The 9,239-nt window shown below is 44.6% G+C and overlaps 1 pseudogene; it reads right to left on the reverse strand.

The window, feature by feature from the left end:
* Nucleotides 1-1,255: 1,255 nt before the first annotated feature.
* On the reverse strand, nt 1,256-1,386 carry LOC119398078 (U4 spliceosomal RNA; annotated as a pseudogene).
* Between the last annotated feature and the right edge of the window lie 7,853 nt (nt 1,387-9,239).

Genomic DNA, 9,239 nt, shown 5'->3' on the forward strand with positions numbered 1-9,239 from the left:
GACAAATGCGTACAAATACACTGGTTAGCTTCCCACACGTTCCTAGGTCACCCGGAGGTCAATCCAAATGAAGTGGCACACAGCGTGGCTCGAGGTCTCACGTCCCGGGCCGCGTTAGAAGAAAGAGCCACCCGAACGGACTCTTCCGCGGCCGTATGAGAATGGGACGATCGGCTCACTAAATTCTGTGACATTACTCAACATTACCGAATGCAAAGGTGCCCCGCCACGGTGGTCTCGTGGTTATGGCGCTCGACTGCTGACCCGAAGATCGCGGGATCGAATCCCAGCCGCGGCGGCTGCATTTTCGATGGAGGCGAAAATGTTTGAGGCCCGTGTACTTAGATTTAGGTGCACGTTAAAGAACCAGAGGTGGTCGAAATTTCCGGAGCCCTCCGCTATGGCGTCTCTCATAATCATATCGTGGTTTTGGGACGTTAAACCCCAGATAATAATTAAAATAATGCAAAGGTGAGAGTACCCTCCGCCACAACCCAAGCTAAATTGGGCCCACTCCGTTCAATGGCGGCAGCTACAAACACGAACATACACGAACCCCGTCATCACGCACCACATATATCCTGAATTATACCCAACGAATCTATGCCTGTATTGTAACATCACAGCCACGCTCGATCACATCCTATGGGCATGCCCAGCATTAATCGGCAATGCTAGGGTCGCGACCTCCGATTAAGGCCTTCAGGTGCGTTGGCGGACTGCGCTGCTCAGTTCGGGCCTGGACAAGCAACTCTCGGCAATCCAGCAGACCGAGGAAGCTGCCAGAAGACACGGTGTCTCCGTTAGCTCCTGTGTGGGAGCCCAGCACAGCAATCTGCCGGAAATTTATACAAGTTTTATCTTTTGTTTTTTTTCTTCTCCGCCGTTGTGCGCCTTTTCAGTTGTTAGTCGGCGTTTGCGGTGTCGTGACTTCCTTCTTGTGTCCGCGTTTGCACGCCCTGTCTTTTAGAATGAATTTCTTGTAGCTTTTGTAATATTTTCTAGTGTTGTTGCTTATTCTTTACTTACCGTTTGGACGGTGAAGATTCAAGAGCAATCCAGCCGCCGAAAGAAGAAGAGCGTCGCGCGACTCAGGGCGCGCGAGACAGGCGCCTACAACGGCGAGGGCCAACAATGGACGACGCTCGACGCAGGAACGGGCTCGTACGAGCTGCGCTCTAAACAGTCCGGCCAAATTTCGAGAGGCATTCAAAGCAGGTGGCTGACCAGATCTCTCTTTGTATTCAAAAGCGAGGCCCGTGAAGGGCTTCCAAAAATTGCCACGGCCGACGGTATTTAACGTCGTCCAGGCGGGGTATTGGGAAAAGTTTTCAACTAGCAATAGTCGCTACTTTATTGGATGCGACACTGCCTCTGCGCAAAGCTGGTTACGTTTCTTCTGTTGTCGGTTTGTCCTTTCCGAGGGCCTAGCGCACCATACTAGTGGACGGTAAAATCACTTAGTCTGTAATATTTAGTTTATTTATTAGAGAAAAATAATTTTCGTATAGCATAATTTGGGCGCGTCATTAGCATAAGCCTTTTAATTTTAAACGCAATAATCACGTACCCATCGGTGTGGATAGCATGGGTGTGGGTGTGGACTTTGCACGTGGAAACATTTGTGTGAACATTGGTGTTCTTGCGCGAAGCCCTACTACAGTGCTAATTCAGTGTAGCCGTACTTAGAGTTACTGTATATGCTACCATTTAGCATATACAGTAACTCTAGCCCTACTGTCCAACCAGCGGCCCAACCACTGCGAGATATACATGATGATGATTATAAACGAGGACTAAAGCTTTACTAGATGCGAAGCATCTAATGGCGGAGCTCAATCCGGTGTGCGGCGTGACGACCCTTACTGCGCATGCGCACAGCCTCTCCACACACCTCCTCTCCACTCCCCTCTCCCCCTCTCCACTCCCCCTCTGAAACGTGGGCTCGACATGCCGAAACGCTGCTTCGCATCGCCTCATGGTCCCCTTTAGCGGGAGATGGTGTAATTTTAGTGAACTTTTAGATGCGAAGTATCTTATGGCGGAGTTCAATCCGGTAGTGGTGGTGGTGGTGGTGGTGGCGGTGTGCGGCGTGACCCTTTCCCTCTTCCCTCCCCCTTTCCACTCTTCCCCTGAAACGCGGGCTAGCATGCCTAAATTCTCTCCTGTGCAACGCCGCGATGAGCACCAGTGCATGCGCGTCCCCTCCTCCTCTCTTTCCTCTCCTACGTTGCCCCCCTCTCGCACGCCTGCCGACTGCGTTCCCCGCTCGCCCTGTGAGAATTAACGGCCAGGCTAGAGGGAAGACAACACGTGCGTAGCGTTCCTATTCGCGTTCAACGACGCGAGGTCGGTAGCATGCCCAAAGAACGCCAACGGAACGCGATCGTGCAAGTGCTCCGGCTTCGCATCGCCTCATGGTCCCCTTTAGCGGGAAATGGTGTAATTTTTTTTAGACTTAACTGGTGACTCCGGCTGAAGGCCCAGGGAGGCGGCGGCCTCCACAGTCCAGGTCACCACCAACTTTTGTACGGCTCAGTTAATGCAGCACATCAGTGCGTGCCACCGTTTTACATAGTGTTCAAGTTCAAGCTATATTATTATTAATGGCACGAGTACCGTGACACTGTTTACTATCACCGGGACCACCCTGTCAAGCGCCGGTGCGTGTTGTCTGAAAACCATGCTAAAACATTTTAAGAATGTATATATATATATATATATATATATATATATATATATATATATATATATATATATATATATATATATATATATATATATATATATATACATATATATATATATATATATATATTTAAGGAATGAAATGGGATGACAAAATGGTTGTATATGATAGAGTGGACGTTACGGTGCGTTATAAATTAAGGTTGGAGTTACATAATTAGTAGAAATTAAACGCCACAGTATGGCCGCACCAGCAAAGCAATAAATGCGATACCAATAAATTAGGATGTCACACGAAGAACGCCAAGCAGCTCGATACTTGCAACGCGCCGCTCAAGCGCAATGGACTGAAGAAAAGAACACACACAGGACGACCACGTAATAACATCGGTTACAGCTCGGTACTTGCAACGCGCCGCTCAAACGCAAGAAAGGACACTCCAAAGAAACGCACAGGTGTTCACAGGACGAGCGCGAACTAACAACTATTACGGTTACGGTGACGGTGAAGCATTAAATGTGAATCTGCCCCTTCAAAACCGTCGTGACGAACTTGGGCTTCCGAGAAAACAAAATGACGAATATATTTTTAAGACGCTGCCATAAATAGAAGCGGATGCACTTCGAATAAAATATATAAATGCATGACCTGTCGTTTATGCTCATCACGCACTGGTGTCATGCCATACCAATTTTGGTATATATCACGTTAACAAAACGTCCGGAAGCGCACCATAACAGTGGCATATAAATCATACCGTACATGACATGCATAACATGATTCGCATGTTAAGACCTCTCATTTATGTTCGTCATACAGTCACATCGCGCAATACCAATTTTGGTGTATATCAAAGGAGCGAAATGGCCGCGAGTGCACCATGAGTAGAGCATGTAAATCATGCCAACATGTCATGAATATTATGGTTTTTCATGTTACCACCTGTCACTAATGCTAATCATACAGTCACATCGCGCAATACCAGTTTTGGTGTATATCAAGCTACCGTAACGGCCGCGAATTCACCATGAGCGTGGCATGTAAGTCATGACATACATGGCATGCATATCATAGTTTTCATGTTACCACCTGTTATTCATGTTCTTCATACAGTCACATCGCGCAATACCAATTTTGGTGCATATCAATCTAGCGAAACGGCCACGAGTGCGCCATGAGCATGGCATGTAAATCATGTCGTACATTTCATGCATGTCATGATTATCATGGTACCACCTTTCATTTGCGTTCGTCATACAGTGGGGTCGCGCAATACCAATTTTGGTGTATACCAAGCTAGCGAAACGGCCGGGAATGCACAATGAGCGCGGCATGTATATCATGACACATAACCTGCATGTCATGATTTCCATGTTACCAACTCTCATTTACGTTCGTCATGCAGTCGCGTCGCGCAATACCAATTTTGGTGTATGTCAAGCAAGCGAAACGGCATGAGTGCGTCATGAGCATGACATGTAAATCATGTCGTGCATGTCATGCATGTCATGATTTTCATGTTACCACGTCTCATTTACCTTCGTCATACAGTCGCTTTACGCAATACCAATTTTTGTGTACATCGAGCTAGCGAAGCGGCCGCGAATGCATCATGAGCGTGGCAATTAAATCATGACATACATGACATGCGTGTCATGGTTTTCATCTTACCAACTGTCATTCATGTTCTTCATACAGTCACATCGCGCAATACCAATTCTGGTGTATATCAATCTACTGAAACTGCCGCTAGCGCATCATGAGCGTGGCACGTAAATCAGGTCGTACATGACTTGCATGTCATGATTTTCATGCTACCACGTCTCACTTACGTTCGTCATACAGTCGTGTCGCGTAACACCATCTTTTGGTGTACATCACGCAAGCGAAACGGCCGCGAGTGCGCCATGAGCGTGGCATGTAAATCATGTCATACATGACATGCATATCATGATTTTCATGTTACCACGTGTCAGTTATGTTCGTCATACAGAAATGTCTCGTCATACCAGTTTTCGTATATCCCTTCATTTAAACGGCCGCGAGCGCCCCGAGACCATGTCATATAAATCATGCTGCACATGACATGCGCGTCATGATTTGCATGTTAGGACCTGTCATTATGTTCGTCATGAACTCTTCCCACGCCGGGCCAATTTTGGTATATATGAAATTAACGGAACGGCCGCAAGAGCCCAAAGGCCGTGGAATGTAAATCATGCTGTTCATGACATGCGTGTCATGATTTTCATTATATGACCTGTCATTTATGTTCGTGATAAGGCCATAGTATGACACACCAGTTTTGGTATACATCCGATTAAAGGAACGGCCAGGGAGCCCAAAGGCCGTGGAATGTAAATCATGCTGTTCATGACATGCGTGTCATGATTTTCATGATATGACCTGTCATTTATGTTAGTAATAAGGCCATGTTATCACACACCAATTTTGGTATACATCCGATTAACGAAACGGCCAGGAGAGCACAAAGTCGTAGGCGGCTAGATAGATAGATAGATAGATAGATAGATAGATAGATAGATAGATAGATAGATAGATAGATAGATAGATAGATAGATAGATAGATAGATAGATAGATAGATAGATAGATAGATGCGCTCAAAGTCGCAGAAGTTCGCTAAGAAATGCTTCGCATTTAAAAGAGACATGTTCAGCTCATGATGATGTCTTGTGGATGTTGATTTCGCGGGTGTGATGTAGGCGCTGAGTAAAGAAAATCGTGGACAGTGAATGGGAGTGTAAAGAAACTTCAAAGATTCAACGTGACGACGAGAACAGAGACTAGTAAGATGAAGACTATGATGATGAGAACTAGGTGAAAAAAAAGCCGGCAGATCCCACGCATTGTGGGAATCGATGTAATGCGAAGCAGCCAGCAAACAGCTGCATACATGGTCTTGTATGTCGTTTAGCAAAATGCGTGTCATGGTTTTCATGTTAACTCCTATTATTTGTGTTCGTCACACAGTAACGTCGCGCAATACCAACTTCGGGGTAGATCAAGCTAGCGAAACGGCCGCCAGCGCACCATGAGCCTGGCACGTAAGTCATGCCGTACATGACATGCGTGTCATGGTTTTCATGTTAACTCGTGTTTTTGTGTTCGTCACACAGTCACGTCGCGCAATACCAATTTCGGGGTAGATGAAGCTAGCGAAGCGGCCGCCAGCGCCCCATGAGCGTGGCACGTAAGTCATGCTGTACATGACATGCCTGTCATGATTTTCGTGTTAACTCGTCTTATTTATGTTCGTCACACAGTCACGTCGCGCAATACCAATTTCGGGGTAGATCAAGCTAGCGAAACGGCCGCCAGCGCACCATGAGCCTGGCACGTAAGTCATGCTGTACATGACATGCGTGTCATGATTTTGGTGTTAACTCGTGTTATTTATGTTCGTCACACAGTCGCGCGCAATACCAATTTCGGGGTAGATCAAGCTAGCGAAACGGCCGCCAGCGCCCCATGAGCGTGGCACGTAAGTCATGCTGTACATGACATGCGTGTCATGATTTTCATGTTAACTCGTGTTATTTATGTTCGTTAGACAGTCACGTCACAAGATACCAATTTTGGTGTATATAAAGCTAGCGAAACGGCCGCCAGCGCATCATGAACGTGGTACGTAAGTCATGCTGTACATGACAAGCGTGTCATGATTTTCATGTTATGACTTGTCATTTATGTTCGTCATACAGTCATGTTACGCCACTTGGTGTACATTCGATTAACCAAGCGACTAGGAGAGCACAAAGTCGTAGGCGGCTAGATAGATAGATAGATAGATAGATAGATAGATAGATAGATAGATAGATAGATAGATAGATAGATAGATAGATAGATAGATAGATAGATAGATAGATAGATAGATAGATAGATAGATAGATAGATAGATAGATAGATATGCTCAAAGTCGCAGAAGTTCGCTAAGAAATGCTTCGCATTTAATGCCAGTCATAGCGGTGATATACAAAGCGTATTGCTTTCTTCAGGACAGATTCAATTGTTCTGAAGTCACTTATTTCGTGAAAGTTCCATATGACAAAGCCGTACTCGAGTATTGGACGAACTATAGTTTTATAAGTAAGGAGTCTTGTGTTATTTGGAGCCGAACTTAGAGTACGTTGTAGGTGCTCTAGCCTTCTAAGGGCACGGTTACACATGACTTCAATGTGATATGACCAAAACAGATCCTTAGCATATACAAGACCTAGATATTTGTATTAGAAACATTTTCTTGAGGCGAACCATTACACGAATAAGTAAACGAAGAAGGACGAGAACATTTAGTAAATGACATGGAGAGAGCTTTACGGAAGTTAACTTGCGTCTGCCTAGTATCACACGATGACTGGATTTATGCAAGTGGATCATTAAGGATGAAGTGATCGTTAGGGGTTTTAATCGTATGGTGCAAGACACAGACATCGGCGTAAATGCGGACTTTAATGGGAGTGTTAGGTGGTAGATCACTTATGTAAATTGTAAAATGGAGCGGGCCTAATATTGAGCTTTGAGGCACGCCAGACGCTACACTAGAAACAGATGATTGAAAAAAAAATTGGTAATAAAATTAAATGAAATGAAACATATTGCGTCGAGCAAGTAGCAAGTTGCACCACATCGAAAATATGTCCATGGTCTTCTGTTTCCATCACCCATGCCGCCACGACTATATCGTACTGTCTTATAGTTTCATCATCATAGAGCTTCACGTAATAATAATATTGCTGCTTGGTTTCTCTGTTTATGTACGTAATAACAAACTACTTTTATGGGAAGCAACACGATAAGGGATCCAACATTTTGTCCAAGCGTATATCCCTCTAAAGGTGGAGAACCAAACACATAAAAAAATTCATTCAGTGCCAGGTGGCCGCTGTAGGTCTTTTCCTCCAGTTCATTGAAAAAAAGGCACGTATGCTCACGAAAGCGCAAATGTCTTGGAACTAGTTATTTAGGAACTAACGTCGTCCATATGCTGGAATGAGCGACACGTAGCAGCAGATAGGGATAACGACATATTCAGGAAAAGCGCCTCGCGCTCGTCCATAACCTTCAGCTTCAGAAGTAGAGTTCCTGGGGAGGAACACGCGCCAATTCTGCGGCGCCACCAATAATGAGAAAATGGGTGAACTGTGGCGCAAACAGAATATATTTTGGAAATTTCCCCAGTTAGCCACGCTAAGCACATTTCGAACTCTCCGCCAAGCGGCGACCCTGTTACAAAGTGCCCCCGGCGCTGTTATACAATGCGGCGGACATTGCTTCACAGGCTTTCGCAATCATTGGGTCAGCCACTGGAATAACTGACCATGGTATGTAAACCGAGTGAGTGAAACATCCTGTGTGCGTCGCAAACATGGACCGCACAAAGCAGCGGCTGCCCCAGCTGACGTGACAGGCGACGGCCTACTACTGGAACTTTACAGTCGTAGGTGCACAGACTCCTATACTATTGTTTTCAGAGCTACAGTGCCTCACGTGAAGCATGATTGACCTTGTGGCGTTTTTGCTTGCCGGACGGTTTACATGTGAACTCTCAAACAAACACACCTGTGCGCGTATCTTCTGTGGTATGTAGTGGTAGGCTGCCTAGACCTCAGGAATTCCTATTTAGCGTTTTCAATTTCAGGTCGCATTCCATTCAAAAGTACATTTACGAATATTTTTCAACATTCGACTATGTCTAGTTAGAACAGCTGGTTTCGCCTATAAAAGCCGGCGCTCAGTGTTGGCTGAGGCTCCGATTCATGGCGATGGGCTCAGCTTTGCGATGGGCGCTGTCCGTAGGCCTATTTTTGTCGCTTGCGGAGTTCAGTTCAAGCAACGAAGTTTATGATTTTTGGAAAGTAAGTGAAATCGGCCATTTATAATAACGTAGTATATTGTCTCGAGCGAAGTAGATCGTATCAAAGTAGATCGTATATCACAAATTTTTTATATATATATATATATATATATATATATATATATATATATATATATATATATATATAATATATATATATATATATATATATATAACCAGTCCTTCTTCTTCAGAGGAGCTAATAATAAGCCGCCGTTATAGGACTTCGTTTTAATCAAACGACTTTTCGAATATCACCAATATCTTACAACATCCTTTTCTTTTTTTGCTAAAGCACTTCAATGTGCTTCACTCCGCATAGCTTACGTCCGCAATATCTTCCTGCGTGTTTAGCATTGCATTAATTCCCAAAGTTGCTTATTTACCAGGTCGGCACGTATACCATCTCTACACACTCGTAGCGCAACATCAAGTCAGAAGGTTTTCTTCACCTTAAGCAGTTTGCTTAGTGCAATACGACTGCCTAACTTTGTTTAAAATTTTACCGTAACATCGAGAAGAAATAGACGATAAATATACCAAAGGCACACGTGTTTATGTTAGTTACATATTAGTTACTTATGAATATTGTCCAGCACCTTCACTTTCAGCATTACAAAGCCCATCACTGGGTAAATGACACCTTGATTCGCAAAAAAATATAAAAAATCGGT

The sequence above is a fragment of the Rhipicephalus sanguineus genome, chromosome 6 (assembly GCF_013339695.2).
Source record: "Rhipicephalus sanguineus isolate Rsan-2018 chromosome 6, BIME_Rsan_1.4, whole genome shotgun sequence".
NCBI classification, from domain to species: domain Eukaryota; kingdom Metazoa; phylum Arthropoda; class Arachnida; order Ixodida; family Ixodidae; genus Rhipicephalus; species Rhipicephalus sanguineus.